The following is a 6878-nucleotide window of genomic DNA, read 5'->3' as shown; positions in this document are numbered from 1 at the left end:
GGTGGGAGAAAGAAAATTGGGAAATCCTAGGAAGATGAAATCTTCTAAATTCCATCCTTCATTGATATATACCCACTTCAAATTATTTAGGGTTCATTCATTTTTTGGGTTTTGAGGGAAAAAATTGGTCCATATTCTTTTTTCAGATTCATGTGGGATCCATTGAAAAACACAGAAAAATACATATAAAATGATCATTTTCTTATTTATCTGAATAAATAACTTATTGAATCTTGATAGGTCATGGCTTTGGAGTTGCTCCTTAGGCTGGTGGTTGATTAATTGAGGTGGTCCTCTCCTTCCATGCATGGATCTGGAGCTTTACAGCTTTACAGCTCGGGCATGAAAAATAACAGTTGGTTAACAGATGCATTTTGGGATTATAGGTTGGTTTCTTTGCTTGAATGAAAATGGAGGAATCAATAAAAACCCCTTAAAATTTTTAAACCTTTCTAAAATAGTATTTGGTATTTATTGGTATGATAATTGGCATAAGTTTGAATTGCGAATTTGCCATCAAATTAAATATCACATTTAATGCTAATTATTCATAACTTTTATAACTGTAAATGGGCTAAATTCCTATCGAATCTTCCTAAATTTCAATCTGAACCTTTTCTTGTGATGCCACAATGAAGTCTGCTGAACTATTAAACTTTAACCATTAATAAATTAAACTAAAGGATGATCAAATTATTATAATTATTAATAAAATGAATTAAGATGAATTCGATAAAAGCCTTTTATCAAAATATGATTTTTTAAACCAACTTTATTACTGAATATATGTCAGTAATTGGGTATTTGCTGATATGCTGATAAATTTTCATAACTATGGTTCAATATTATTTATACATTGGAAAAAAAAGGAAAAATTATTATAGATAGGTACGTACCTTGCATGTTAGGGGTAGTGACATTATAAGAGTCTCACTTTTCAAGTGCAACAACCAAGTAGTCTAAACTTTCAAAAATCAACACTCTAGTCTAGCTATTAGCATCTCATCATCAGTTATTTGCAACATGTGATGTTATCTGCACCCACCTCGAAATATTTCAAATTTTCAAAACTACCGTCTACATATTTTATGAGACCATTTCATGAGGGGTTCTTTTGAGTTTTATTAGATTGGTCTTGCATCAAAATCTGACATTCATGATATCCCTGACCTGCTCATCAAATTCATCATTATCATGACTGCATGAAAGGAATTCAAAATGGACAGTTTGATAAATTTACTACACTGTAACATCATATCGGTTATTGAGCGTTGATTTTTTAAAATTCAATGTTGCACTTAAAAGTTGAGACCATGGTTTTCAAAATCGGACCGGACCGGAAAAATCGGGAACCGGTCAGTAGGGGTGGATTTGAGCCGAGCCGAATAGTATGAGGCTCGAGCTCAGCTTGCCTAGGAAGTATAAGGCTCTAGCTCGATTTTGAGTTCAGTTTGAGCTAAAACCTTGAGCTCGAGCTCGGCTCGAGTCATAACCTCGTAAGCTTGAGCTCGATTTTGAGAAAAAGTATTTTATAAAAATTAAAAATTATATATAAAAATATATTTTATTTCATATTTATAAAAATAAGAATTATAATATATATATAGTCATAACCTCGTAAGCTCGAGCTCGATTTTGAGAAAAAGTATTTTATAAAAATTAAAAATTATATATAAAAATATATTTTATTTCATATTTATACAAATAAGAATTATAATATATATATATATATATATATATATATATATATATATTCGAGCTGGCTCGCGAACCTCATGAGCCAAGCTTTATTAGGCACGAGCTCGACTCATTTATTAATCAAGCCTGTAATCTGGGCTCGAGCTCAATTGAAACCGAGCCGAGCCGAGCTTTTCATGAGCTGAGCTCGAGTAGCTCGTGACCACCCCTATCGGTCAGGTGACCAGTTCCACTTTCCCCCAAAACTGGATTTTTGCAAAAAAACGTTGATTTGGTCAATAAACCGCTGACTCGGGTGGTTGAACCATTTGAACCATTTAACAGTTTTGATCATTTTTTAATTTTTTTGATTTTTTTGTCAGAACGGGCCGACCATTTGGTTTGAATAGTCGGACCGTTCGACCCAGGAACCGAACCCCTGACCGATTCTTTGTTTGGATCAGTTTTAAAAACCTTGGTTGAGACCCTTAAGTGTAACCCTCTTTAAAGCATGGTTTTAAAAGGCTATTGAGGTGAGGTGAGGCCGATCAAAAAGGCCTGGCCTCAATAGCCTTTTTCTCCATTGCCAAGGCTTAGGCCTTGAATTGTTAGAGGCCTACGCCTTTAAGCCTTTAGCCGTGTGATGTGCAAGGCCTAAGGCTTAAATAAGGACATATTTTGGAAGTCTTGGTAATGGGAGTTACTATATATTAGTTGTTAAGATAATTAAATGATAAATTTTTTAAGTGTATAATAATCTATCCAATTTTAGTTTATGCCATTCAGGAATCCATAACCTCCTTAAGAACTTATTCACTAAAAGACAAAGCAATAAGTTTTTTCAATTCAACATATTTGACTATTATCAAATGACCCCTAGTTACCTCATTCAAATAACTTCTTTATGGACTATGTAGCTCCAATTAAAAGTCTAAAACAAGTCAATGGAACTACAATGCATTTTTTTTTTATCAATAATGGAGTTACAAAGAATAAATCAACCTCGATGCTTTTAGACCACAATGAGAAAAAAACCCAAGGAAAAAAGTATTAGAGAAAATATAAAACGAAAATAAAATAATAAGTTTGGTACTTGGTATATATGATTATATTTTTAATAAAAAAATTTGTTAGCTTGGTCCTTGGATCAGGTCAAATTCAGGTTGGGTTTGGTAATGTAAATCTAGAAAAAATAACATCTTTTTTTCATTTGTTGTTTTTTAATAAATACAAATACATAGTTTTTATTTGCTTCTTCTTCTTCTTTTTTTTTTTGTTTGATACTTAGGCCTTGCCCCTTTCACACCCAACGGCCTCGTCTCCACCTTTAGCCTTTTAAAACCTTGCTTTAAAGTACAAAATACATATTTTTACAAGGTTCTTAAACCAGACCAGGCCAGATGATCGAACCGATTGACTCGAGAATCGTCTAGACAATTGGTTCCATTTCACCCTAAAACCATTCTTAGGCCAAAAACTGTTGACTTGGTCAGAAACTTTCTGGCTCAGGCAGTCAAATCATTGACCTATTGACCCAAACGCCGATTTTTTTGTTGTTTTTATTTTATTTTATTTTTTGTTTTTTAAATCAGAATGGGCCGTTCATTCAAACTGGATAATCGAACCGCTGACCTAAAAACCCGTGGCCAAAGTGATTCCGGTTCCGGATTGATTTTTAAAACATTGTATTTCTAAGCCCCCCCCCCCCCCCCCAAAAAAAAAAAAAATTGACTATGGAGTTTTGAACACTATTTAAGGAGGACCCATAACCAACCATGGCATTAATATTGTTAATGAATGCCAACCTACTAAATTGTCAAGATCCACCCATTCATATTCATTCACTTTGTACATACGAGATGGTCCCGTATGTTAGATGAAGGTTGTAATTACAATGAAAACATATATTTCTCTATGCATAGGTGACTAAGCATGGCCCAATTAACCACAATGAAGGATAGAGTTAGACTAGAATGCACGTAGCAATTGCATTCTGGATCTTGTCTATTTATTGCAACTGTGTGGTGGTCTTTAAAGTGTAATTTGGGTTGGGTTGGGTGAGAAATTTGTTAAACTTTCAATGCGCCCGAACCCTAACCCGAATCCAATGTAGTTAGAATTTTTCACACAGGGCAACCCGATTTGCAGGCTTACTCTGTACAAAGTGTGATATAATTAATTAGTACACATTTTATTCTACGTTTGTGGTTGTTTCATTTGTATTTTTTTTATTCTAACTTCTTGTGGTTTTTAATATTTTTTGTTACTAAATTTTCACCTTTTTCAGCCGATAGATATTGGTTTCTTCTAGAATTCTATTGTATTAGATCAACTATCCTCTCCTCTTTTCCGGTTTCCATAAGGTCCATCCGCTTTTCAGGTATTATACATACTTTATAGTCTTTATTCATGTTCTTTTATTTCCCAGATAAATAAAAAAATGGCATTTTTAGTGATAAAAAGCCATTATTAAAAGGCCTCACATAAATCTGAAAAAAGAACATGGGTATCTTGATTAATAAGAACAAAAACCTCATTGACCAACTTTCTCTCCTCTCAAATAAATAAATAAATAATAGGCCCTAAAAGTCAAAAAGACAAAAACAAAGATCTTGTTCTATATTCTTCCACCGATTGTAATATTTGTAAAAGTTTGCACATTTCATAAGTTTAAGTGATCAAATCCACAATTGGATGTATGAATCTAATTCATGATTTTGGGCCCGTCCTACCTTCAAGGTGGGCCAAATAACATTAGGGTCAAATCTATACTATTATTACAAGTGGGAATGTGGGTGTGGAACTTTTCTTGACTAAAATACCCATATTGGTGAACTTAGTCCATTTCTAATTATAAGGATTGAAAATGTAATTTCAACTATTACTTTTCACCTCATTAAATCCCCCCCTCATTAAGCCTTATATTTAAGGTATTAACTCTCACTCTTTCTTATTAAATCATATATTTAAGTTATTTTTTCACTAATAAATACTACTAATTAGATCTATGTTCAATACTTTTACCAATATAATGTATTTTAAAATTAACTCAAAAATAAAATCATTATGTCATCCAAGTAGTGACTAACTAGTTCAACCATTTGAATTAAATTGGTCAATCCATGAAGTCATAGTTCCATAATAAAATTTTTACAATATAAATAAATATAGAAAAATAGAAAAAATATAGAAAAAATTGGACATATTTATAATATTTTTATTAATCAAATTAAAAAATAAGTATGATAAACAAGAATTATTTTTATTGGTGATGAAAATGAAATCCATAATCTAAAATTGACAAAAAATGAGATTATTTTCCTATTTGGTGGAGATCAGTAGTTCAACTTTTGGGTCAAATACACAGATTTTGCAAAAAAAAATCAGCCTCATATATAATATCGTCATATATTTATCATATTAAACAAAAAAATAAGTGTAAAACATAGAAATATAAAAAATTGAACACATCTATAATTCTATATTTACACTACTATTAAAAATATAAATAACATTGTGGAATTTTCTTTTAACTAAAATACCCATTTTTTAAATGTAGTCACTATTTAATTATGAGGTTAAAAAAATGTAATTTGAACTACTACATTTCATCTCATTCAATTCTCTCTCTTTTTTTTGGATGCACTAAGAAGACAAAACATTATAAAAAGAAGAGTCTAACTAATTAGGTATGCCTGTCAGTGATACTTGAAAATCTGTGGCCTAATCCAATTATCCCAAATTCAAATGATGTATTTGATCATATTTGAATTTACCTCCATCAAATTCAATTAAAATTTAGATCTGATTATAAAAGTTGAAAAGTAATTAGCTTTTTTTTTGTATTTTAAAAATTAGAGTGGAGTTAGATTAAATTCGAATATGACCAGAGTTCGTTAGGATTCAAATTCCAATTTAAGGTCTTTAAGTCTGGTAAAAATTTGATGTGAGTTTCGATAATTGGATTGGATTCGGATTTTGTTGAATCAAATTCGTTTATAGCCCTACAAGCAAGGGGGCTCTCTCATATACAACATTCATTCAAAAGTTTACCTTCTAAATATAATGTGAGCATGTTTAGTGAAAGAACGAGAGTTATAAACAAAAATGATAGAAGAAAACTGTTTAAAAAACTTCATAATTTTATCTATGTAATGACCTAAACACTAAGATATCAATGACTTATTGCCATTCAATGCCTCCACATCACTTTTGCATCATAAACAATTATTAATTGCCATCATTCTCTTTGAGAAGTAAATGGCAAAGCTTAAAAAACTGATAAATTTTGCCTTTATTGGTTCTTTAACCAATCCCACTTTACCACTTGTAGCAGCAATAAAATTAAAGAAGTTATTATAAACACATAACACAAGTTCTGTTGTTATTCGTAACACCTCCATCACATATAATATAAAAATATTTTGATATGACAATGATAGAAGGTTTAACTAGTTATAAGTTTTATTTTAGAACCCAATGAGCATTTCTTTTAATATTTTTTAAAAACAATGTTATTCCTAACTTGCCATATATTAAATCTCGTTCTCTCTATTTAAAGTATTTTCTCATAAAGAAATTCTCTTAATTAAATCTATATAGAATACTTTATCCGTGCAAAGTAAATCCGTTGGTTTAATTAGATGTAATAAATGCCAAAACAATGAGTATTTCTTTTAATTAGATGTAATAAATGCCAAATAGCATATCTAGTCCATTCCAAACAAATATCATTATCAGTTTTAGGTGCCTATATCCGTTTGTTTCTGTTAGCCCAATTATCATAATATTAGATAAAATCGAACCAAACCGATTCATGTATAATCATACTTCACATTAATTAGACAACAGTAACACCCCATTAAAAGAATCAACGCAATGGTCTGTGATACTCAAAATCTGAGGTATGGGGAGCACCCGTAGATAGGTCTGGAACGTCCATAATTTGCTACCATCTACAATGTTTCCAACTTCAAAGGGTGGGAGCCTGCTTGTGATGATCCATCAGAGAGATCAGTTATGCGGCCAAATAGTTAGTTTTTGCACAGTCGCTACAATTTAATGTTGGATTTGTCATAACTATTTTGATAGTAGAAAGATAATATTCCAAAATATAAAATAACTTCTCAAAGCAATGCATATCATTAAGAAACATCTGAACGGTCGGACCATTCGGGCCATTCTATGATTTTATTGGGCAC

This window comes from Nelumbo nucifera, chromosome 4, assembly GCF_055504915.1.
Source record: "Nelumbo nucifera cultivar China Antique chromosome 4, China Antique-T2T, whole genome shotgun sequence".
Lineage (NCBI taxonomy): Eukaryota > Viridiplantae > Streptophyta > Magnoliopsida > Proteales > Nelumbonaceae > Nelumbo > Nelumbo nucifera.
The sequence above is the reverse complement of the archived record's forward strand: the minus strand, read 5'-3'. Positions refer to the sequence as shown.